At 39.4% G+C, this 27,551-nt stretch overlaps 1 protein-coding gene across 1 annotated transcript in view; it reads right to left on the bottom strand.

Moving 5' to 3' along the window:
• Positions 1-27,551, bottom strand: part of syndig1l (synapse differentiation inducing 1-like) — a 137,951-nt gene that overhangs the window by 23,761 nt on the left and 86,639 nt on the right. The gene's annotated exons all lie outside the window — the stretch shown is intronic.

The following is a 27,551-nucleotide window of genomic DNA, read 5'->3' as shown; positions in this document are numbered from 1 at the left end:
GCTTTGCTCTGATTAGGGGGTACTTGAATTAAAAAAAATGTTCACAGGGGGTACATCACTGAAAAAAGGTTGAGAACCACTGCTCTACATATCGTTATTTACAGCTGAAATGGACCAAAAGGAATCGCCTGACCCTCATGAATTTATCATTTACTGAGAGGACAACCTATCTGACTGTTGGACAATGCGGACAAAAGCCTGTTTTTGGTGAAAAAGGGCCTATTGTTTTTGAAAATGTCAGAAATCAAATAAGGACATTTTGGGGATGATCCAAATCATTTGTACTACATTATCTTACGTTTACTATACAAGCTTCAACTTCTGTGTGTGTATGCTAGCAGGCCCGCAGAGACAAAGACTGACAAGAGTGTTCACTCAGTTTCTTTCAAAAAATCAGGCCCGGCCCTAACCAATCTGGCGCCCTAGGCAAGATTTTAGGTGGCGCCCCCCCACATCGGCACCTCGTTCAACCCTTTTTCGATTACGCATGCACCTCCTGGTACCCTAGAACCTCCAAAACCCTCAAATCTAAACTCCAAACATCTCAGAACAAGCTAGTCAGGTTACTTCTAGACCTCCACCCCAGATCCCACCTCACCCCTACCCACTTCTCTAAAGTGGGCTGGCTCAAGGTGGAGGACAGAGTTAAACAACTTGCACTGAGCCTAGTCTATAAAATCCACTACACCTCCCTGATACCGAAGTACATGTCAAACTACTTCCTTAACGTAAATAACCGCCATAACCACAACACCAGGGGGAGCTCCACTAACCACGTTAAACCCAGATTCCGAACTAACAAAGGTCTTAACTCTCATTCTCTTTCTATGCCACATCAATGTGGAATACGCTCCCAACAGGTATAAAAGAAAGGGCATCTCTATCCTCCTTCAAAACCGCAATAAAAGTTCACCTCCAGGCAGCTACAACCCTAAACTAATACCCTCCCCGGATTGCTAATAATCAAATGTAAACAATCAAATGCAGATACTTTTTCTTATGCCTTCTGATCTCTCTCTCTCTCTCTCTCTCTCTCTCTCTCTCTCTCTCTCTCTCTCTCTCTCTATGTCCACTACTTGCTGTCCATATTCTACCCCCCCACCCCCCCTCCACACCCCTGATTGTAAATAATGTAAATAATTCAATGTGATTATCTTGTGTGATGACTGCATTATGATGATAGTATATATGATAGTATATATCTGTATAATGAATCAATTTAAGTGGACCCCGACTTAAACAAGTTGAAAAACTTATTCGGGTGTTACCATTTAGTGGTCAATTGTACGGAATATGTACTTCACTGTGCAACCTACTAATAAAAGTCTCAATCAATCAATCAATCAATCAACAAGATAAAAAAAAATATGGATAATTAATGAATACAAAAAATAAAAAAGGAATATATGAAATACAATATTTTTTACATACATAAACACAAAATAAAACGTGTCAACAAGTTGCATAAAATAAATTAAAAATACAATATAAATAAGGCACTGCACAAAACAAGATATCAAACCAGTATGACTGGGGGGGGCGTAATGTTTTAACAAAGAGGCAGCTAGCGAAAGTGGTTTAGCAGACATTTGACAGAGACTTGCTTGAATGTTGCAGCAGTTATATCAGAACTTGAACACTTAGGGCCTGATTTACTAAGTTCCAAACTGCTTGGATATAAAAGCACGTCACGTCCAGCTCATGTATGCGTGGTGGTAAAGCCAGGGTCTTTTCTCAATGGGTACGAAGCGCCATTTAGCCTTTCTCAAAAAAAAAGCCCTGTGCTTTTGGTGTTTTCGGCTGTACAAACCGTTTAAATCGCGAAAAGGATAATCGTTTCTTCAGAGTTCCTCGAGAGGTAATCAAGAATGGCGGAAAAAGTGAATGTAATGTAGTTATCACAATGCGGACCAAGCTCTGACACTCATCATACATGGAGAGGATTGCCACAATCAGACAGTCCGATACCCCATACTCTTTGATGATGAAAAGTACCACGCACTCCAGTCAAAGGGAGCAACGTTGAAGAATGCACAAGTTTGCAGTGACCGCTCTGTTGTTTGATGTCGGTTTGTTTGATGTACTATATATATTAGGGGTGTGGGAAAAAATCGATTCGAATTCGAATCGCGATTCTCACGTTGTGCGATTCAGAATCGATTCTCTTTTTTTTTTAAATCGATTTAATTTAAAAAAAAAAAAATTCTTTACATTTTTTTTAATTTTTTTTTTTAAATTAATCAATCCAACAAAATAATACACAGCAATACATAACAATGCAATCCAATTCCAAAACCAAACCCGACCCAGCAACACTCAGAACTGCAATAAACACATCAATTGAGAGGAGACACAAACACGACAGAACAAACCAAAAGTGGTGAAACAAAAATGAATATTATCAACAACAGTATCAATATTAGTTACAATTTCAACATAGCAGTGATTAAAAATCCCTCATTGACATTATCATTAGACATTTATAAAAAAATAAATAAAAAAAAGAACATTAGTGTCACAGTGGCTTACACTTGCATCGCATCTCATAAGCTTGACAACACACTGTGTCCAATATTTTCACAAAGATAAAATAAGTCATATTTTTGGTTCATTTAATAGTTCAAACAAATTTACATTATTGCAATGAGTTGATAAAACATTGTCCTTTACAATTATAAAAGCTTTTTACAAAAATCTACTACTCTGCTTGCATGTCAGCAGACTGGGGTAGATCCTGCTGAAATCCTATGTATTGAATAAATAGAGAATCCTTTTGAATCGGGAAAAAAAATCGTTTTTGAATCAAGAATCGTGCTGAATTGAAAAAAAAATCGATTTTGAATGGAATCGTGGGACACCCAACGATTCACAGCCCTAATATATATATTTAGTATTTCCCATTAAAGTATTATCTTGATATAATTTATAATTCTTAATCACATGTTTGTTACAAGTGTTCCATAAAGCACAAACTCTGCAAGTTTGAATAAAATAAATCAAATGTGAGCAAAACCTAAAAGAGTTAAGCTTTCACCAAAGGCAACGATCATAAATGAAGCTTTCAGCACATACACAATGTTGACACCCATAGTTATATTTTGAAAAACACACATACTCGTAAACGGCGCGTGCAATAGCAAGGGTAGACAACAAACATGGCAGTAGACACAAAGTTAAATCATGAAATGCAACATTACCCGAGCAAAAACGATGCATATTTATCTCGGAGAGTCTTGATACCAATGTCCTTGACCCAGCCCCACACAAAGAAGTTGTAGACCTCCATGCTTTTCCAGGTTTTCATCTGTTTTGTCGTGTAGAATGATGTCTGGAGCACACGATAGTTTGATGTGTTTGTAAACTCCACCGAAGAATAACACTTGATATCACTCGACAAATCCTTTTTTTTAAATAAAATATAGGGATCTATTCCATTGCATAGTTGGATTTTTTGCTGATCCAAAGCAGATCATATCTGCTTTTTGCATGAATATATCGGCCCCTTGTGAACTCAGTGTGCGCGCTGCTTGCTGTACAACGGCCATCTTCGCTTGATGGACCACCACTGGTTTTCACTTCTGTTACACTGGGAATAATATTCAGACACTCTAGCTGCTTGACAAGTTAGTGTTATGCACTCAACTCTTCTCAGTGTTCATTTTCTTCACAAGTCTAAGGCCATGTCTACACTAAGCCGTTTAACCCCTTAAACGAATAATTATTTAGCCTAAGCCCCGTTTCAGCCACACTAAACCTCCTCTGACAAATTTTTACACGGGTAAGTCAGCCATGTAATTCTTGAATCTCTGGCACTTAGCTTTGTATGGACTCATTGATCGTTTACAAACTGAGTTCAGAGAGGAAGTGACACCAGACAGACCGCGCCCCACACAGGAGGTGAAGTCAGAAAGAACACGCCAAAGACAGCCTCATAATAAAGCGGTTTCGTAACTCGAAGCTAACCACTGGAAATATGAAGGGGAGTCATCCAGACATGCCCGTGTTTCTCCTTCTTCTACATGTACAGACGCTTGTGGAAATCACACATGAATACCTTAAGAGAAAGCGATTGCAGCTATTTGGGATACAACACATCTCAGACGGAAAGAGAACTTTCCAATGTCTGTCCGGGTCAGCTGTGTTTCTACTTAGCAAAAAACTTTGTCGATTTGTCGAAGGAGACACAACGAGAATGTGAGCTCCCGTGGATGTGATAAAAAAGTTAACGTGTGCTTTGTATTACCTGGCCGTCGAGGAAAATGGTGAATGCTTTTGGACTGGCAAAGCAGACTGTATCAGTTATTGTCCGCCATGTATGTTGCGGACTCAACGTCTAGGTCCAGCGTTTATAAAGTCACCAAAAAGGAATGGACAATGAAGGTGAAGGCAAAAGAGTGAGAAGTGTCGTGACCAGATATCTAGAACCCGAGATTGATTGTTGTAAAATGTTCTTTATCACATTGTTTACTTTCGTGTCCAATAAAGATTTGATTAATTTATGATGGCTCAGTGTGATTCACTACAATAGGGCCCCACAGCACACTGGATTCCAGTTAATTGAAATACCACAACACTGGATATTGTTCAAATAAGTTAAATTTAAGAACTTGCACACAAAGTAACACTGGAAATGACTATGATGTGTGCATTTTCCACGCATGCGTACGAGGTCGCGCTGCGCCGGCAGACGGAGGGGGTCGGGGGTCTTAAGCGGTTGCATTGTTGTGTGTGGACACGGATAAGGTTAGGTGTGAGTTACCCTGGATAACCTTATCTAGCTTAATGTAAACGGGGCCTAAGTTTTTGAAGCAACTACCGACCATTTTCAACCATTTGTTACAAATCAGTGATGGCTTAAGGTGATAAACACTTTTTTAGTGGCTATTACGTAAAATGTATATAATTAAACTGCCTTGTTTTATTAATGCAACTCAGTTGTTTGACTGTCAGCTGGATCAATTCCTTGTTTAGGCTTTTGTTACACATTCCTTTGTGCAGATTTCGTAAAAGTGTGCTCATCAGATACCATGTTTTTGTGATGCATTGATTACTAGCAAGGCTTGTTTCTTTTTCCCATGCATGGTCTTGTCAAAAGAAAGCATGACAACACAGAGAGGAGGTTTTTAGGTTGAGTGGGTGTGGAAAGGATATGTATTCAGTGAGAAAAAGACAATAGGAAAAGACAGACCGGCTCATATTCACTGGCTTTTTTCACGGTCCATTAGTTTTTCATTAGTTTTTTGATGAAAATGCCATCCACACATCACAAAAAACAAGTCACACTTGAAAGTATGTTTCATTTCAGATCTCAAATGTGTCTGTATAGTTTTCAGGCACTCTTCACACATTAAAATATGCATTTAAACCTTCTAAAAACATTTCCCAACAAGAGAACCAAGGCCTTTGAACAAAGACATGTTGTGTAATGAAAAGACATCTGAGATTAAGGCCACATTTTGTGTGTGAGCCATTAATCTGCATCCTGTTTGAAGGATCATCCAGCACATGCTAGAACATAAGTAATGAATGATACAAATATCAAAGGGTGTCAATATATTTTTCTAGCAAAATAAAAAATATATTTGCAGCCATCCTTAAGATGTATTTTATTTGCAAGCAGCAATATGAGCAATATGAATTGATGTAATCCTTAGTTTTGTGGTGTGGGTTTATTATCCTTAAATCCAGCTATGCAATTTGTGGTGTTTAAATAGTAGTTTATTCTCCTCGTACCAATGCGGGAAGGTCACATTCTTGTATTTACCTTCACAGATGGAAAAACCCAACAACCAACAGAAGTCGTGGTTTCCCAATCTGATATTAATATTGAATATTGGGCCGTTATATCAACAACAAAACCCAAAAAAGAAAACAAGTCTGGGATTACATGTGTTTACATTTAAAAAGTGTGATATAATCCCACCCCGATACACAAGTTTTTAGTCAAGCTTCAAATGAACGAAACAAACAAAAACATAATGGGCGCATGATACATGTCGGACAGACAATCATGGAGTTTATATGAGGTATTATGACATCATTCCATTAAAAAAAAGAGGGTAGAAAAAAATTGCTCCAATGAGTTGATTTTACCCATACTGTGCCTTTAGTCTGTTAGGGTGAGTAAATCCACCGCTTCATTTCTCCTATCTGTGCTGTGCCAGCCTGTCATGAACTTCCCCCGAGTTCAATGGAAACAAACATGGAGTCAACCGTGTAGGACTTCTTTAGTGTTTCAGGGGAAGACAATGGCCAGTCAATCGGCCTTGTTTTTTTTTTTAAGTGAAATTGGCCAGCTAGCACATTAGTCTGATCTCCTCCCTCGTCTTTGCGCTGACACATGCCTTGACCTGATCACTGATCTTATAGCAACCTTTCAGGTAAGCAATCTGCGATTAAGATGAAGCCGCATGTGTGGTTCAAATACATTGAATAATCTGCATTTATACATGATGCTTATTTATGATTCTTTTTGTGATTGATGAGTTAACTTGTTATTTTTGACAGCCCTATTCAAAAGATATTGTTAGAGTGTCCGCCCTGAGATCGGTAGGTTGGAGTTCAAATCTCAGCCGAGTCATACCAAAGACTATAAAAATGGGACCCATAACCTCCCTGCTTGGCACTCAGCAACACGGGTTGGAGTTGGGGGTTAAATCACCAAAATGATTCCCGGGCGCGGCGCCGCTGCTGCCCACTGCTCCTCAAGGGGATGGGTCAAATGCAGAGGACAAATTTCACCACATCTAGTGTGTGTGTGACAATCATTGGTACTTTAATCTTTAATCTTTAATCTTCTTTGTCCAGCAATGTGTAGTTGAGACTGAATCAACAGCACCTCTGGTGGTTACAATCAAGTATTACACTTTATTTTGCCTGAATTGCTTCAATATGCAATGAACCAACACGCAATTGACAGAAATGTCTGTTTGTAACCATTTTTTTTAAGCATCTAATGACTTGAGAGTCAAGTTACACTCTTCCCAAATAACCAAATCAAATCTGCAGCGCCATGTTCTCAAAGAACCTAATTACCCGGAGAGTCACTTTGTATTCAAAGCTAATTGTCCTTAACAATGTATCCTCCCATCCACACTTTGTGGGAGTGAAATAGTTTAAATCTAATAGCGTGCACCGCTTCCTTGATTGATGTTGGGATTAGCGAGGTGGGTGGTCAAGATTTGCCCACCTGCCCGCTTAATGGCCGTGCCAACAGTGTGTTAATGAACTCCTAAAATAGATCTGGGGAAGAAAAGTGTTTCAAAAAAGGAACAGCAAATGCAAATAGGGAGACTCGGCTGAGGTTTCAATGATTTAATAAAAAGCTTGTATGTTCGGATCATGGCTGCAAATAGAACAAAGGGACGGGTACCCCTCAGATTCATAGTGCTATCCCCCACCCCTTTTTCCTACATTAGATGACACGGATTCCACCCACTCTGCGCCCCTTTTAAATTAAACACCTATACATTATTATGTATATATCGTATTTTCCAGGCTACAGTGCGCAGGATATAAACCGCGCCAACTAGATTTAAAAAGAAAAAACCTGTTTCCATATATTAGCCGCAGTAGACTAAAAGCCAGAGATCTGCTGTATATGTTGTGAAATTAGTTATTTACACAGAAATATTTTGTAAATATTGATTTACATGCCTAATTGTTTCCAAACAGTGCCTGTAAAATGGCTGATCAAACAAAACAGAAGTCATCGTCATGGACCCACTAGCTGCGGAAGCGAGCTCTCCAATCAGCTAAACAGACTCAATAACTCCAAGGTGACATCTTGGTGAATTTACTGAGGAATTTGGGAAACCTTAACAATACAAAAACAATGCTATTGTATGTTAATAATACTAACACAGACACTTGTAAATGTGTTAGCATATTAGCTAACGCTAACCACGCTAGCTTGATGACATTACGATAGCACGTAGAAATATGCATGAAAACACTCCTACAGACATCACACATGGGACGGTTTAATAAGTATAAACAGTTTTAGTTATATTGCAAAATTTACAAACATGCTTGGAGTGACAAATGACAAATCTGTACAAGTAGAAAGCTATGGATGACTAGAAGACACCGCCTTATAGAGGCAAATGCTCACACATTCTTTTTTTTTAAAATTTAAATTTATTAATCAATCAACAAAACAATACCCAACAATACCACAATAATGCAATCCAATTCCAAAACCAAACCCGTCCCAGCAACATTCAGAACAACAATAAACAGAGCAATTGAGAGCAATTGAGGACACACAAACATGACACGGAACAATCCAAATATAGTGAAACAAAAATGAACATTATCGACAACATCATCAACATTAGTAACAATTTCAAAATAGCAGTGATTAAAAAACCCTCATTGATATCATCATTAAAAATATTAATTAAAAAAAAAAAAAAAAAAAATTAGAAATGAACAATAGTTTCACAGTGGCTTACACTTGCATCACATCTTATAAGCTTGACAACACACATTTTCCACAAAGATACAATAAGTCACATTTTGGTTCATTTAATAGTTGAAACAAATTTAAATAATGGATCCCATATTCCAATATATGACTCATTATTATCTAAACTAAATGCAGTTTTTTCTACTGATATCATCTCCATAGCTTTTGTGTACCAGTCAGTATGAGTTGGACTATCAACAGCTATCCATTTTTTAAATATTACCCTTTTTGTTATTATGCATATTGAAAGAAAAGCATTTTTACTCTTTGATGACACGTTACTAAATTGATGGAGATCCCCAAGAATACAAGTTTGCAGTGTCATTGGGATGTTTATATCAATGAATGTGATTGCTTCTTTTGTTGTTTTCAACCATAACTCTTTTATTCTCTGACATTCCCACAATAAATGAACAAGAGTTCCTTCAGCTGCCCGACACTTCATACATAACTTGCTATCTACAACACCAATTTTAAACAGCTGATGAGATGTAAAATACAATCTATTCAATATCTTAAATTGAGTCAGCTTATCTTTAATGCTTCTAAAGGGCTTTTTGGCATTTTTCCAAATATCATTCCATGATATGTCTCTTTCATCTAAAATGTTTAAGTCCATCATCCATTTCCGAACACATGCATCATTTGCATTTCTAGTGTGGTCTTCATTTATTATTCCATAAAATAGTTTAATTAATTTCTTAAACGTATCTTGATTAAAAAGTGCATCTTCAAGTTCATGGCTATTTAAAGACATACTTTCAGACGATATGCATTTATTTACAGCATGTTTTAAAGAGATAAAATGTAAAAAATGATTTCTGGGTACATTATATTGATCAACTAAATCATTGAACGGTTTAAAAGAGTTTTTATTAATAATATGATGAGGTTTAGTAATACCTCTGTCTTTCCATGTTGTCCATTTAACCAAATTTTTATTAATGATAATATTAGGATTGTACCAAAGCGGTTGATTAACAGATGTTATTGGGTTGATTCCTAGTATTGTCTGGCACATTTTTAGAATGTTAAAGGTGGCTTCTATTGGGCTCTGCCTCAATTCATTAGGTATTTTTTTAATATAATATAAGCTCCCCACATCAATGTCCAAATTCATTAACATATCTTTTTCTATGTTGATCCAGCCCTTATCTGCAGAAGAATGGAATAAGTGGCTTGCTTGTTCACAACCGAAGGAGATATAATAATGTAAGAAGTTTGGTAATTGTAGTCCTCCTTTATCTTGTGTACAAGACAACCTTAAATATGAACATCTGGCCTTCTTTCCACACCATATAAAATGTGATATCATTGTATGTATTTTCTTAAACCAACTTTTATTAATTAGGACAGGCATCATTTTCACTATATAATTAACTGCTGGCAGTATACTCATTTTTACTATGTTCACCCGGCCCCAAAGTGATATTTGGAGACGTGACCAGCGTTACATTTTGGATTCTATGTTATTTTTTTAAATGTTTAAGATTTAGATCTCTACTTGCATAAAGGTTTGGTGTAATATGTAGTCCTAGATATATTATTTCTGCCTCTTTCCATTTAATTTTGGAGTACTGAACTTGTGATTTCTTACAGTGTTTATTAAGTGGTAATATTTCACATTTGTCCCAATTGACTTTATACCCTGATAAACAGCCATATTCCGTGATGACATTATTGATATAGTGAAGAGAGGAGTTAACATGTGACAGGTAGAGAATTATGTCGTCACAATACATCGATAGCTTATTATACTGAGAGCCAATTTTTATACTATGAATATTATTTTCACTTCTTATTTTTGCAGCTAAGGGTTCAATAACCAAATTAAATAATAATCCAGATGCAGGACATCCCTGTTTTACTCCTCTTTTTAACGAAAAAGGTTCTGACATATTATTATTGGTTTTGACTGATGCCATGGGCCTTGTATAAAGCATCTTAATCCATTGTATAAAATTATTTCCAAATCCAAATTTACGTAATGTGCAAAACATAAATGACCAGTTTATGCGGTCGAATGCCTTCTCTGCATCAGATCTGTTGTGTAGGACTAGATGTTACAATCCCCTAATGCATACTTGAGACACCTATGCGACTTAGTGGGATGGTCAAGTGAGTGAAGGCATCCTCTGGGTTATCAAGTGGGCGCCCCCCATCCTCAGTGCTTCGCTGATAGGCCCACGACACCTCCAGAGGGTTCAGCAGTGAGTCCCAGCGTCCCAGGATCACTCCCTAGATGCCATCACTCACTTGAAAGCCCAGGTGGAGTCCCTTCGCTTGACCCACAGCCACTGACTCCCCTTTTCAGCGGCTTTTGAGAGGTCTTTCACTGCCTGTCGATGGGCCTTCCCTCGCACTCCCATTTCCCTGAGGAGCCTGGATGTTGAGGTGGCCACGAATCCTCTGCAGCCTACTTCCACTGGGCGTACCCTCGCTTTCCAGCCTTGTTGTTGCGCATCGGCTGCAAGCTCAGTGTACCTCAACTTCTTGCGCTCGTAGGCCTCCTCCATTGCACTCTCCCAGGGCACCGTGAGCTCTATGATGTACACGAGCCTGAGCGAAGCTGACCACAGAACAAGATCTGGTCGCAGGTTGGTGGACGCAATCTCAACTGGGAAGCAGAGTCTCTGGCCCAGGTCTGCCAGCAGTCTCCAGTCCCGTGCCCCGCCTAGCTGTCCAGTGTCTGGTCTTGTGGGGGTGAGGTTGGCTTGACCCTCGCCCTCCCGGACAAATGTTGTTGCTTGCCAACGGGATGACGAAGGAGGAAGGGCATTGACACTTGTCCGTCGACTTTCCAGCACTGCTGCAAGACACTTTAGCACCTGGTTGTGCCGCCAGGTGTAACGGCCTTGGGTGAGGCTGGTCTTGCAGCCCACCAGGATGTGCTTCAGTGTTGCTGGACTCGGACACAGAGGGCATGTGGGGTATTCACCATACCACTGGCTGAGGTTTTTTGGAGAAGGCAGGACATCGTAGGCAGCCCTGATGGTAAAGCTTGCCCTGAATGCCTCCATCTCCCACAGCTCTTTCCAGGAGATCTTCCTCTTCTCTACTCCTTCCCATGTCATCCACTGCCCTTGTTTTGCCTGCGCCACAGCTTGTGCGCACCTTCTTGCTTCCTCTTCCCGACGTATCTCCTGGACCACCAGCTTGCATCTCTGAGATGGAGTGGCCTTGCTCCAGGCTGGTGTATTGGCCCCAAGGCCAAGACCACTCCTCCCCTGCAGTACTCGGCCCACAATGTCTCTGTGCCTGAGTGCTGCTTTAGCCTGCTCAGTTGCAGCCAATGGGGTCCACTTCCTCCCAGTAGCCAGAATGGGGGCAGCTTGGGCTACAAATGGATCACTCGAATCCAGTAGCATCATCTCCAGTCTGACTTTGGCGCACTTGAACTCCTCTGAGAGACTGGAAATGGGCAGTTCTAACATTCCTTTGCCGTAGAGTCCAATACTGCTGAGGCACCTGGGAAGGCCAAGCCACTTCCTTGCATATGAGCTAACCAGTCTCTCCAGCTTTTCCACCTTAGAGAGCGGGACTTCATAGAGGGTTAGTGGCCACAATAGGCGTGGAAGTAGTCCATACTGCATGCACCAGAGCTTCAGCTTGCCAGGAAGCAGGGTTCTGTCGATGTTCTCCAGGCCACTGGCTACCTCCTTCCTGAGCTGATCTACCTGCTCTTTGTCTTTGAGGGAGGCATCATACCAACGACCTAGGGACTTCACAGGCTTCTCGGAGACTGTTGGAATAGGTTCCTCACCAATGTGAAAGCGGTGGTGTGACAGTTTCCCCTTGTCAATAGAGATGCTTCTGGACTTGCTTGGCTTGATCTTCATGCGAGCCAGCTCGGTGTTTTCTTGGAGCTTTCTCAGAAGCCGTACAGTGCAAGCCTTGGTTGTGGTGAGTGTTGTGAGGTCATCCATGTAGGCTCTGACAGGCGGCAGCCTCAGGCCAGGTCTTATTAGCTGTCCCCCAACCACCCTTCGCGATGCCCGGATGATCACCTCCATGGCCATGGTGAAGGCCAGCGGGGAGATGGTGCAGCCGGCCATGATTCCCACCTCCAGGTGTTGCCATGCTGTGGTGTACTCGGCAGTTGTCACGCATAGCTGGACGTCCTGGAAGTAGGCCTTGACAAGGGTTGTGAGAGCTGCTGGGACCCTGAAGTAGTCGAAAGCTGTCTACAGGAGGTTGTGAGGGACTGAGCCAAAGGCATTGGCGAGATCCAGGAAAACCACATAAAGGTCTGTTCTCTCCTTCTTGGCAACCTGGATCTGATGCCAGATGACACTAGTATGTTCCATGCAACCGGGGAAGCCTGAGATGCCTGCTTTCTGGATTGATGTGTCAATCAGGTTGTTTCTTTGCAGATATCCTGCCAGCCTATGAGCAACCACGCTGAAGAATATTTTTCCCTCGACATTTAGAAGGCTGATCTGGCGGAACTGGCCGATTTCTGATGAGTCCTTTTCCTTGGGGATAAGGATTCCACCGGCTCTTCGCCAGGAAGTTGGTACCTCCTTCTTTTGCCACACGACTCTCATCAGCTTCCAGAGGAAGCGCAGGACGTCTGGTGCGTTTTTGTAGAGCCTGTATGGAACTCCGTTGGGACCTGGAGCTGATGCGGCCCTTGCTCTATGCACGGTTTTGTCTACTTCACTCCATCTGGGTAGGCTGATGTCTAGATCGTGCTCTGGTGGATTGACTGGTGGCATGTCAGGTGGGAGTGTAACCTCTTCATGGTGTCGGTCATCTGTGCTGGATTTTTGCAGATGTTCTTCCAGGTTGGCCTTTGACACTGAGAGACTTACAGACTTCTCCTTTGTGAACAGACTCTTCACAAATTTGAAGGGGTCTTTGTAGAAGCGTGTTCTTGTTTGCTCCTTCCTTCTGCGCTTCCTCAGAAGGTTTTCCGCTCTCCTCAGTGTTGCAAGTCTACTCTGGATCTCTCCCTGCAGCAGGTTTATGCCCTCCTTCTCCTCCTCTGTGGCCTTCCTCCATTGCTTCTTCAGCTGTCTCCTCTCCTTGACTAGGCGGTCTATTTCTGTCTGTCTTCTGGACTTAGTGGGGATTGATGGAGCAGATCGTTTTCCTTTGACCACTCCAAACCGTTCCACTCCATAGGCATAGATTCTCTCCAACTTCTTCATGGCGGTGCCTCTGATCCCTTCTATGATGTTGCAGAGATCAGTGTTGACCTCCTTCCACAGTGTCCCGTTGCAGGATTTTGGCCACTTGACAAATGGCCTTCGCCCCCGGATCTTCTTTTCCGTTGCAGGTCGTAGTGGGTTGGGTTCAGGTTGTTCTCCCGTGCCTAGTTCTGCCTCCTCAGGGACAGGGGTGTTGATGTCCTGCAGACTGTGGGGTTTGTCCTGCTGCTGAACTTCAGTCGACTGACTCGACCTGCTTCTCAGAAAGTAGCTGTCGATGCGAGTTCCCTGTTGACCCTTCTTTAGGCACCCTTTCTTGCCTTGGTGTATTTTCAGGCCTTGGGTGGAAGTAACCTTTGTCCAACCACATACGCAGCTCTGAAGCTTGTGTCCTGCTGTGGCTGTTGGAGCCTCAGGTATGCTGATCATCAAACTCGTAGTCTGTTCCGTTCCTGTGTTCATTACCGGGTGTTCTGCCGATGAGCCATCTTCCGCCCCCGCTCTCGCTGACTCAGGGGGTATTTTCTTCTTAGAACTTTTCGTAGCCATGTTTGGGTGGAACCTATACACCGTTCGTGCTGGATCCTGCCACCACGGGTAGCTAGCCCATGGCAGCCCCGTTGGGGTCTATTCCCTCCTGCCAGCTGTCTTTCCATGCCGTCGCAAGGTCTTTCCCTTGTTGTCAGCTGCCCTTTCACAGCAGTCACTGATTCACCAGATGATCAGATCTGTTGTGTAGGACTAGATGTTACAATCCCCTAATGCATACTTGAGACACCTATGCGACTTAGTGGGATGGTCAAGTGAGTGAAGGCATCCTCTGGGTTATCAAGTGGGCGCCCCCCATCCTCAGTGTTTCGCTGATAGGCCCACGACACCTCCAGAGGGTTCAGCAGTGAGTCCCAGCGTCCCAGGATCACTCCCTAGATGCCATCACTCACTTGAAAGCCCAGGTGGAGTCCCTTCGCTTGACCCACAGCCACTGACTCCCCTTTTCAGCGGCTTTTGAGAGGTCTTTCACTGCCTGTCGATGGGCCTTCCCTCGCACTCCCATTTCCCTGAGGAGCCTGGATGTTGAGGTGGCCACGAATCCTCTGCAGCCTACTTCCACTGGGCGTACCCTCGCTTTCCAGCCTTGTTGTTGCGCATCGGCTGCAAGCTCAGTGTACCTCAACTTCTTGCGCTCGTAGGCTTCCTCCATTGCACTCTCCCAGGGCACCGTGAGCTCTATGATGCACACGAGCCTGAGCGAAGCTGACCACAGACAGTACATACTGCTGTGGGATAAGGGAGACTTCTAGCATAGTAAATAACATTGAACAATTTCCTTGTATTGTCTAAAGATTGTCGACCTTCCATGAAGCCAGTTTGGTCATTATGAATTAATTTTCCTATTACATTTGATAATCGTGTGGCTAAGATTTTTGCCAAGATTTTATTGTCCATATTGGCTAGGGATGAAGGACGATAATTACTGCAATTCAATGGGTCTTTATCCTTTTTATGTATCAGTGAGATATGAGAAAAATTGAAGGTTGGAGAAAACAATTGTTTATTAAATGAATATTGGTACATTTGTAATAATGGAGGAGACACATCTTCACTGAATATTTGATCAAATTCTGTATTGTAGCCATCAGGGCCAGGAGATTTATGTTTTTGCAAATTAATTTATAGCTTTTTGAATTTCCATTAATTGTATAGGTTCCTCCAGGGATTTTTTGTCATGCTCTGATAAGGATGGCAGTTGTATTGCGTTTAAATATGACTGCATAGCTTCTATGCTACAATCTTTCTCAGGCTTATATAAATTTGTATAAAAAGTTCTAAACGTTTCATTGATTTGCTTAAGATCAACAGAAATACTACCATCTGAATGTTTAATATTAGATATATGATTCCTAGTCATCTGCTTCTTTAATCTTAACGCAAGGAGCTTTCCAGCTTGCTCGCCGTATTCATGAAACTTTAATTTTGCCCTATTAATTTTATATTCAACCTTCTGCTTTATTATATTATCATATTCCATTCTTTGTTTGCAAAGTATGATCCATGTTTCCTGATTATATTGTTTGGACAATGTGCCCTGCAATTGTTTGATTCCATTCAATAATTCATTTTCTTCAGCACGTTGTTTTTTATTCTTAAAGCTTGCAATCCTAATAAGTTCTCCTCTTACACAACATTTAAGTGCTTCCCATATTGTGGAGATGTCAGAGAAAGAATCCTGGTTATTTTTAATAAAATCTGTAATAAATTCTTTAATTCGTAATTTATTTTCCTCACTATCTAATACAGAAATATTAATTTTCCATTGTTTGAATTGGAAAGCGACAGGAGGAAAGCGACAGGAGGAAAGCTTACGTCGATTTGAATTGGACTATGATCAGAAATAATTATTGGGTGAATTTTAGCCTGCACGTTTTCTACAATTGCCTTAGGAACAAAGAACATATCAATTCTTGAAAATGACTGATGTCTGTTTGAATAAAAAGTGAAATCCTTCTCATATGGATTTAAGGTTCTCCAAATATCTATTAGGTTAAGAGTTTTCATTAATTTCAGAAGAGAAAAAACAGATTTCTTGGGTTTAACAATCTTACCAGTTTTATCAATATTTGGATTTATTGTTAAATCTAGATCTCCACCCATAATAATATCAGAATCAACATAATCTGCCAATTTGAGCTCCATGTCGCCAAAGAAAGAAGGTTTATCATCATTGGGTGCATATAAGTTTGCCAGTATGATATTGTTAGTATCTATATGGCAGTTAATAATCATATATCTACCCTCTGGATCTAAAAATACACTATTTATAATATAGTTAATATTTTTGTTAAACATTATAGCAACACCAGATCTTTTGGAGGACAGTCCAACACCAACTATCTCACCAATCCATCCTTTTTTCAGATATTTTAAATGTTCAGTTTTCAAATGGGTTTCCTGTAGAAAAGCAATATCAGTAGAAAGGTTGTTTAGATGCCTCAGAATTTTTCTTTGTTTCACCTGTTCATTTGCACCTTTTACATTCCAAGATATAATTCTCAAACATTTTCTAGTCATTGCAATATCTTATGTTTGTGTTAACTGGTTTTCTTCCTTGTGTGACAAAAAATATCAAACATAACATTTAGTAAATGTGTCCTCTCAATGTATAATTTAACTGGGTTATTTTTACTTGTCAATCCCCCTACCTCCCCCCTCCAATAGCTCTTTACCACAAAATTGAATAATTTAAAGAGCAAAACTAACATTCTTAAAGAAAGTAAAATAAATTAGAGAAAAAACATATATATATAATGAAAACAAAATCATAAGAGAAGGAGAAAGCTAAAAAGTAGAACAGTAGAAGAAGAGAGAAAAAACCCTAAGAGATAACAAAACAAAACTAAACAAATATCACCAATCAATCAAGTAGTGGTATAAAAAGGAAAAACAGAACCAGGCCAATAATACATCACCCCAATAAAAAAATTTTGGACAGAAATGAAGAAAAACGTACCTGAAATAACTTCATCAAGGTTTCTGGCGGTGGTAAACGTTTCCATGACTACCTGTGTATGCATGACGTCATCATCTCGCACCATTGTTTTGGTGGTCTGATCTCTTGAAACATTTCCCAATAGTTTATGCATCCATTATAACTTAATATTTATCTACTATTACTTAAAATAAATTATAGCATCAATGCCAACACACTTACAATACACTATTGTGTAAAGTCAGACTTATTTTTCATTGTTGAAACTTGTATTGTTGTTGTTTATATTAGTACTAGAAAGATGGATGAGGACGCTCATGAGTCCATCTATGACATCATAGCAGCCACCAAATCCTCTAAAAGGATATACAACATTCCAATGGTCTAATGACCAGTTTAGTCTAAAAAAGCCACCTCTTCTACTTTGGATTTAACCAGAATGTCATCAACCTGATGTTTAACGAGCGGGTGGCCGTGCGCTGTCACGGCAGGGATAGAATAATGGCTTCTATGCTAGCAGTGCAGGCTGAACACAGATCCATCACAAGCGGTGTAAATCCTGTCAACAGCAGGCAGCATCCTGACAGGTAACAAAGAGCTAATGGATGCTCCCACGATCCTCCCAGGACACTTTTACACAACAGATTTATTTGTTGCTCAGTGTCCATTCTTTTACATATCCATGCTTTAATTTTTGTTTAATTGCTTGGCAGTTGCACATGTCAGGTCATTATATCCTCCTCTGCACTAGAACAATTCTTTTGTCACAGTTCAAATTTCAGAAAACAATAGTCTTGTTGTGCAAAACACAAATGGCCACTGCAGCGAATTGATGAACATGTATGCCATTATTCATGCCAACAGCTGGCATGTCAATGATAGCATGCAAATGTAAAATTAGTTTTTGCTTAGTTCGCAGGTGTGTACCTAAAAGTCTTATTTTTTGCTACTTGACTCTATTGGGCTAGCGTGCTAACTGTTAGCATTTCAGTTCAGATTTGGCTTTTCAGCATTGACATGCAATACAACACTACAGTAATTTGATAATGAGCTCTGAGTATGTGTGTATAAAACAAGTAAAACATAAATACAGTATTTTCCAATTGTTGTTAAAATCCTGTGCTTTTTAAGGTTAAACAAGGAACATTTAAAACATTGATAATAAATTAATCAGATCACATGTTATTGAAAAATAAAAGCTTCAAAGCATTGCAACTTTTGCCACAACTTATCTTAAGTACTGTAATTTCAATTCAGCCATTTTCGGCCTCAACAATATCACAAAAATAAGCCGGTGAAATCCTGCAGGGACTGTAAAACAAAACACTTTTATCAAGCAATGCAAGAAAAACTGGCTTTGTTACACGTTTACGTTTCTCAGCTAGTTATGGAGTCTATTCAGAAAAATAGAATCCAGCATCCTCTGCGGTGGAAGTTCGTTTTTATCTACAGCAGATTGCTAACGGGCAGTTTGGTGTCACAGGGGTTAGTGCTGGTGCCTCACAATAAGAAGGTCCTGGGTTCGATCCCCGGGCTTGGGGTCTTTCTGTATGGAGTTTGCATGTTCTCCCTTTGACTGCGTGGTTTCCCTCCAAGTACTCAGTCTTCCTCCCACCTCCAAAGACATGCACCTGGGGATAGGTTTATTGTAGGCTGACCATACGTCCTCTTTTCCCCGGACATGTCCTCTTTTGCGGGGGTGTCCGGGGTGTCCGGGCGGGGTTTCTTAAATGCCTCAAATGTCCGGCATTTTGAATTTGGGTTGTGTGTATTTTCAATGTACGTCCAGGGTTAAGTTAAGAAGGGGTTAAAAAAAAAAAACTGAAGGTGCGCGCACGTAGCAACATTCGTGAGGGAGGGGCAGAGACACAGAGCGAGAGAGCTAGTGAGTGGAGAGAAACATGAGAACATGAGAAAATGCCTAAACGTAAATGCAACTTCACGGATGATTTGCGGGCAAAGTATTCGTGTTTTCGTCCTGGCCGTGACACATGGAAAGCCCAATGCACTGTGTGCAAAGCAGCAACGTATGTATCTGTGGCAAATAAAGGGGCCAACGATTTACAAGCCCATATCGACACTACAAAGCACAAAACAGCTGTGCAGGGCGAGAGCTCGTCTGCTGTTTTTTGTTTAAATTTAATTTACTTCTTTTGAGGCATTATTTATGTTTACATTATATACAAGAGGTTATTTTGAATATTTCTACCTCTGCACTTTTTTTTCCAAAACTGTGAATGTTACAGAATATAAGTGTGACTTATTTTGTTATACTGTCAAGCAGTGTTGGCGTTAACGCACTTTTTGTGTCTTTTTAACGCATTGAAATCAGAAAGGACGCAGATTGTTAATTTTTTAAAAATTTTTGTACCATTTGTGGCCTACAGCTAATGTTTTAAAGGCCCACGGCACATTCTAAAAATACTATTAAAATTAACAAAAACATAACAAAAGTGAAATAAAAAAGCTTAAAGGTGAAATGTAATTTAGAAAAAGTTGCAATGTTGACTAATAAAACAAAGCTGTTTTTTTTTCTTTCAAACGGTCATTGTTATGTTATTATGAATTATTGACCTATCAAAGGTTCCGATTACTTCACATCAAATATTCCACTTTGAAAAATATTTTTGGTGGAAAATTTTGCATATTTTGTGTGTTTGCCATAAAAAACATAGTTTTGTTTGACAAAAAAGGGCGGAAAACAAACAAACAAAAAAAACATCATAAAAAAAAAGTAAAACATTTTGAAATGAGGAATAGATCCGAAGTTGATGTAGACTCCAGAGATTTAAGCGTTAAATATAAAATGTATGTATGCCCTGGCACACCATTATCATCATTTCATGACCCAAGCAAAACACTTTTTACACTTTTGTACTGAAATAAATACACCTACAACTTATTAAATAAAAACATAGAAAAAACTAGCAGCAGCGGTAAAATTTAGATCCATGAAGGAAAGAAGAAAGTGAATGAATGTTTATAACTGAATACATTTACATATGTATACACATTTGTTTTCTTTTGTATTATCTTTTTTAATGAATTAAGTAACGTTTATGACAACCTTTTTCCAAAACACAATATAGAATGTGAGATACAACAGGATAATGCATACATTTGTCATTTGTTTTCAAAACGCTTACAAAAAAGTGGGACCCCATTTTTATGACTTGATGGGGTCCCTGGGACCCCATTTTGAAAATTCCTAGCGCCAACACTGCTGTCAACAGAGGAGACAAAATGCTTTATTTAAAAAAATATATTATTTATAAAGCAAGTTCGAGTATCATTGGTAAATTTTCACTTAGTCCCGGCCTTGGCGTGCTGCCCGCCTTGGCACGCATATATGTGTCCTCTTTTTGGGATTTCAGAATATGGTCAGCCTAGTTTATTGACAATCCTAAATTGGCCCTAGTGTGTGAATGTGAGTGTGCCCGTACATGTATGTTGTAATATTTACCTGTATCATCAAGTATTCATGAATTAATACCAGCATAGAGTAATATAAATAATAAAGTCAATAGAAATAAAAAATATAGTTGATTCGAAAATTTGCAACTTAGGGGGTCACAAATGCAAAATGGAGAAAGTGCAGCAATCTACTGTATTTCTTCTGCCAGAGTGAGAAGAACAACTTTGTTTTGCAAAACATAAACGTCCACTGCAGTGGATGCTAGCTCCTAGGAGGGTACTTCCTTATACATTTTGTATGTTGGCATTTTGTGCACACGCAAGCTGCATCATCTAGCGTGACACACACAACTCAAATGAAAAGACATATTTTAGAATGTGTTTAAATCTCTAACAAAAAACTAGTGTCAGGGAATGGGGCGTGGCTAAGATGCGCAAGCAGTAGTTTGCCTCTGCGGTAACTCCGGTGAAAACTTTAAGATTTAACTCAAATTCTGCTTTTTTTTTTAATTTAAAACTTACAACTCTTGGCTAACTATATGCATGCCTATCACTCTGGGTGAGTTATACTCTATCAAGACAACATAACAATAATTATGCCCAAGACACGAAGAGGGAAGCAATCAGAGTCACCTGTGGCCATAAACGAGCTTGAGGCTGGCGCTGAGATGGCGTCATCAACTTTGGAGAAGTTGCTGGATAAAATACTCGAGTCTATCAACAAACGTTTTGACATGCTTGAGGAAAAGCTTGAGGCTCTTACAAGCAAGCAAGCGGCATTGACCAACAGAGTGGATGACATGCAGCAGCAAGGTTCCGAACATGAGCGCCGCATCGAAGCGCTCGAACAAAAACTGACTGAAACGCAGAAGAGCAATGAGAAATTGGCAGCTAAAATTGACGAATTGGAAGGGCGCTCAAGACGTAATAACTTAAAAATAGTCGGGATACCAGAGCAAGAAGAAAAGGGAAGACTTACGGATTTCGTTGCGGACCTGATACCAAAGTTGTTTGGAGCGAGTAACTTCTCCAAGCCAGTGGTGGTGGACCGCGTGCACCGTGTCCCGCTCGCTCGCTATGGTGACGGCAAGCGCCCCAGGAGCATCATCGCAAGGATACACTTCTACCAGGACAAGGAGCTACTTCTTCGACTGAGTCGCGGCCAGGAGCTGATCTACAACGGCCTGCGCGTCTTCCTGTTTCCAGACTACACTGCTGAGGTGACAGCGCAAAGACGGGCCTTTCGAGAGGTAATGAACACGCTGCGGGAGAAGGAAATCAAGTTTATGCTGCGTTTTCCAGCTCGCCTGCATGTGGAGTACAACGGCCAGGTAAAGGTGTTTACCTCTCCTACAGACACTAAGACTTTCATTATAAAACATCTTAGTGGCTAATCATCAATAACGGCTCCACCACACAAGGCTTATGATCAGCATAAAGCAGAAACTTTTTTCACTGATGTTTATTTCACCGGAGGACGCAGGAAAAAAAAAGAAAACACTTCGCTGCTGAGCTAGTGCTTGGAGCAGTGAACGCAACTACTAGCATGCGCCCTCGCCTGAAGATGGGGGTGGGGATGGGGGACTTTTGGACTGGGGAATCGACCAACACGATGTCGTATGGATAACATCACCATGGAGATTTCACTCCAAAACATCGAACTACACACGATGGGGACAGAGGGAGGGGGGAACAGTGGGGTGTGAGTGTTGTGTATGTGTGAATCTGAGCATGAATGTGGAGGAGCGAGGTGCACAATTATATTTCAACTTGCCAATTACTAAGGTTTTTTTTCACGTAAAGATAAAATACCCTAAAAAACTTTAATGTCAACTTATAAGAAAAAAATTACACTAGTTTCATGGAACGTCAGGGGTTTAGCTAAAAATATTAAAGCAGGGAAGGTTTTTTCACACTTAAATTCATTAAAAGCAGATGTTTTATTCTTACAAGAAACACATCTCTGTAAAGACAACCAACACAAACTTAAAGCCAGCTGGATATCTCAGGTTTATCATGCACCCTTTACTTCACAAGCTAGAGGTGTAGCCATTTTATTTCATAAAAATGTGCCTTTCATACTTACATCAAAAATAATTGACCCTAACGGAAGATTTATTTTATTAAATGGTCATATTACATCCTACCCAGTAACTTTTAAGAATATCTATGGACCAAACACAGATGACTCAAACTTTTATCATAGAGTCTTTGGTCTACTTCCTGATGATAACTCTTCTCATATCTACATTGGTGGTGATTTTAACTGCCTTTTGGATCCCAGATTGTCAACTAAATCTCATGTAATTGCTAACTCAACTAAAACCATTAATAATCTTATGAGATCAAGAAATATCATAGACATATGGAGAACAAAACATCCTAATAAAAGGGAGTATTCATTTTACTCCGCTGTACACAATTGTTACACAAGAATCGATTACTTCTTAGTAGAAGCCTCTGCTCTCTCCAATGTCAGTAATCCTGAGTACCACAGTAGAGTCATCTCAGATCACAGCCCTATGAGTATGCAGATCCAAATTGATCTCCATAAAACCAAACAAAAATGGAGATTTAATCCACAATTATTATTATATGAAGATTTTAAAGAGTATATGAACAAGATTATCCAAGAGTTTATTGAGGTGAATGATAACGGAGAGGTCTCAGACTCTATATTGTGGGAAGCCCTTAAAGCTACTGTGAGAGGATATATAATTTCATTTGAAAGCTCAAAACAAAGAGAAGTAAGAAAAAGGCATAAAGAACTGGAAAAAGAAATTAAAGAAATGGAAGAAATTCATATAAATTCTCTTTTGCAGTCTGACTATATTAAGATGCTGAAACTGAAAAACAAATACAATTCTCTTCTTCACAGGGAAGTATCTAAACTCTTACTGAAAAATAAACAAAAACATTTTGAAATATCTGATAAACCACAAACACTTCTGTCTAGACAGCTCAAAGGAGATCAAGCTAAAGCTGCTATCCACAAAATATGCTCAAAAACAGGTGAAACATGTACAGATTTACAGGATATCAACAATGTCTTTAAAGACTTTTATTCAGAATTATATAAATCTAGTTCAGCTATATCGGTTAATGATTTAAATGATTTTTTTACTCCATTAAATCTACCTCAACTGAGTTCAAACCATCAGAATTCTTTAAACAATACTATTTCAACTGAAGAACTGCTAAAAGCACTGAAATCTTTCTCCGTGAATAAAAGCCCTGGTCCAGATGGATTTGGTGCAGAGTTTTATCAAGCTTTTAGTGAAATACTGTCCCCTATAATATTAAGAATGTTAAATGACTCTTTCGTAAACAATAAACTTCCAAGCTCTTTGTATGAAGCTCATATATGTATAATACCAAAAAAGGGAAAAAATCCACTCGATCCAGCCAATTATAGACCTATTTCCCTGCTCAATCTAGACCATAAGATTCTAACTAAGGTACTCGCAACAAGGTTAAGCAACCACATAACAGAAATTATCCATCCGGATCAGGTTGGTTTTATCCCGGACAGACCTTCTTTTGGCAATGTACGGAGATTATTGAACCTGTTGTACTCGGACTGCATAGTAAACAAAAAGGCAGCCGTCCTGACTCTGGATGCTCATAAAGCGTTTGATTCAATTGAGTGGGCTTATCTACTTCATTGTTCTCAAATTATTTGGGTTGGGAGAAAATTTTATAAAATGGGTTAAAATAATTTATTTTGCACCAAAATCATATGTCATAACTAATAATGTAATATCGGATAGTTTTGAATTACATTGTGGCGTGAGACAGGGCGATTGCCTTTCACCCTTACTTTTCAATTTGGCCCTAGAACCACTGGCTATTGGTTTAAGAATGAACTCTAATATTAAGGGATTTTCAGTGGGCACATCAGAGAGTCTCATCTCACTTTATGCAGATGATGTACTTGTTACACTTACTGAGCCAGAAATTGCATTACCCCTTCTTTTAGAATATGTAGACTCTTTTGGTAAAATATCTGGTTACAAAATAAACTGGTCCAAAAGCGAGCTTATGTTCCTTGGAGATAATGTTAAGATCAGTCAAAACCCAGTTAAAGTTGCAGAAAATTATATATCCTATCTCGGCTTAAAAATATCTAAAAATTATGAATCATTACTAAAATTGAACTTTACTGAAGCTTTTGAGAAATTGAAAGTGTGTATAGAGTATTGGAAGACCCTACCCCTCTCTTTGTTGGGTAGAGTGAATGCTGTCAAAATGATTACCCTGCCAAAATTTACCTATCTTTTTCAAAATTTACCAATTCTAATTCCTGCAGATTTTTTCAAAAAACTTGAATCTTTAGTTCTAGATTTTGTGTGGGGATATAAAAAACGCAGAATATCTAAAAAGCACTTATTCAGATCTACAGGGGAAGGGGGGCTGGGTCTCCCAATGTTCAAAAATTATTATTGGGCATCAAATCTGAACGCATTGACCTATTGGAAGATGGGGTTCCCAAAGAATGAATCACTTAATTCTGCTCCCTTGTGGCTGAAATTGGAACTGCAGTCATTAGTTAAACCTTACACATCATTGCTATCTTTACTTTTTACTAAACCAGTCTCTTCTATTAAATCAACAAGCCATAGTGTAGTAGTAAGAAATTCTATCAAAATTCTTTCTCAAATTAAAAAACTATTGAATATTTCCAATGTAACTATGTATTCACCATTGTCTCACAATCATGCATTTATTCCATCGATAACAGACAGAATTTTTTTTAACTGGTACTTGAATGGAATTAAATGCATAAAAGACATGTTTGTCGAGGACAGTCTTGCATCATTTGAGCAATTGCGAATCAAGTTCAAGTTGTCCCAATTCAGTTGGTTTTGCTATTTGCAGGCAAAAACATTTATTAAAGAAAACATTTCAAAGTATCATCTGGTAAATGAAAAACACCCTCTCTTAGAATTACTAAATTTATCACCCACAAGTAAAAAGCTTATCGCCAAATTTGCCAGCTGCTTCATTATGCCCATGACATCAGCAGACGGTGTTAAAAGAGCCTGGGAACAGGAACTAAGAATAACAATACCCAAACAGCAATGGGAACGGACACTCTCTCAAATTCACAATTTCTCAATTAACAGCAGACTTAGGCTCATACAGTTTAAAGTGATTCATCGTTTTTACTACTCCAAAGTCTTATTACACAAATTTTATCCTGATACGTCTCCACTTTGTGATAAATGTAAATCTGCTGAAGGAAAACTGTCTCATTCGTTTTGGGAATGTCCAATTATTCAATCATTTTGGTCCAGCATTTTCTTTTTTTACTCGGGGGTATATCAGAGAAAACTTGTCCCTGACAGGGATATAATCTTGTTTGGGTGGTCTTCAGAAACACAAAAACTTCCAAAATATATTACAGCCGTGTTGCTGCTTGGGACGGTCTTGGCCAAAAGACTCATTCTCAAAGACTGGAAAAGCCCATCTGCACCCAACTTCAGGAACTGGCTAAATGAACTTGTGAATGTAATGACTCTTGAAAGAATACGATTTATAAACTCTGCAAGTATGAATAAATGGGAACAAACCTGGAAACCTTTGAATCATAATTGAGACATTTAAGGAAAAAAAAAAGAAAGAAAAAACCTATCTTTTTTGTAGGTGTATTCATTTTTTATTATCTTTATTATTTTCTGTATTGATCCTACATTATTGTTTGTTTGTTTTTTGTTACTTCTGATATGGCCTTCCCACGGTTTACTTGCTTATTTATGTATTTATTTTTTGTGACTTTTTATTTTGTATTGTTTTACATCTGATCAACTTCTGTGACTTTCGTTTTCTTTTTTAAGTGTAAACGGTGGAAAGGCCCTCGAGAGGTGATCTTGGGATCACTTCCTGAGGATCCTTGATGCAGAGGAATGTTCATCCATCTTGCTATGGTCTGGATAGCCTGCTGATCCTGAGCCAGAGCGGGATGGATGGATAAATATATACAATATCTGGGTATCTTTTCTAGTAATGTTTATACTGTAAACCTTGAATTGTTGGAGTTTAGGTGCACCTCTCTCCTCAAGTGTGCATGTGAGTGGGTATGAGTGGATGTGTGATTGTATGTAGGTTTTGCGTGACCAAAGTATGACTGTTAAATGTGATTTTAACTGTAAAATTCAATAAAAATATTTGCAAAAAAAACAAACAACTAGTGTCAGTTTTTGAATTGTCTTATAACTCAAACATCTGTGTTTAGAAATTACATGTATGAATTGCTTTACACGTGGCGAACAAAAGGAAGGAAATAAAGAAAGAGAGAGTGAAACGTCCTAGTTGCCAAAATGAATTCAATTACTTGGCTGAATGAAAAGCGAAGTTAATGAGAAATTGCTATGAAAGATTAATGAGCAATTGATTAAAAATGCAGCAGGGTAAAACATGTAAGCACATTTGTCAAAGTTTCTTCATGAGAAGTGACAACAATTATCTGCTGCATTTTGAAAAATGACCACAGACGCGTCAGATGTTGGCTTTCAAGAAGGGGAGTCGACTATTCATGTGGTAAAGTAATTAGGCCTCAACAAATGTACCACTTTACATAACATGCTGCTGGAGGGTGGGTGGACATTCATGATGCACCTGGTCTTTGCTCCAGATGGTCACTGTAAGTTATGCTGGAGCAGAAGCTCAAGGCCTCAGAGGTGAGCAGGGTGTTGTCTTAAGACTTAATAATTCTACGGCACTGTGACAGGACCACTACCCAAAGGGGGTGTGGCTTAGTCAAGGTGCAAATAGGTCCTTGAGATGTACAGGCTGCAAGGTCACCTGATGGCACCACATGGACAGCCTGTCGCATACATTACTAGCATCACAGATGTTAGATTGCTGTATTTTATTTTTCTGCACGTACATCCTCTGTAGTGGACATTTTTGGACATGCATTACTGAAATAAAATCTAGGACACAAACAAATGTCCACTGCAGAGGTTTTTAGGAGGATATAACCTACAGTACTGTGCAGAAGTCTTAGATTGCTGTTGTACCAGAG

The sequence above is a fragment of the Entelurus aequoreus genome, linkage group LG04 (assembly GCF_033978785.1).
Source record: "Entelurus aequoreus isolate RoL-2023_Sb linkage group LG04, RoL_Eaeq_v1.1, whole genome shotgun sequence".
In the NCBI taxonomy this organism is placed as follows: Eukaryota; Metazoa; Chordata; class Actinopteri; order Syngnathiformes; family Syngnathidae; genus Entelurus; species Entelurus aequoreus.
This window is presented reverse-complemented; position numbering and strand designations above follow the sequence as displayed.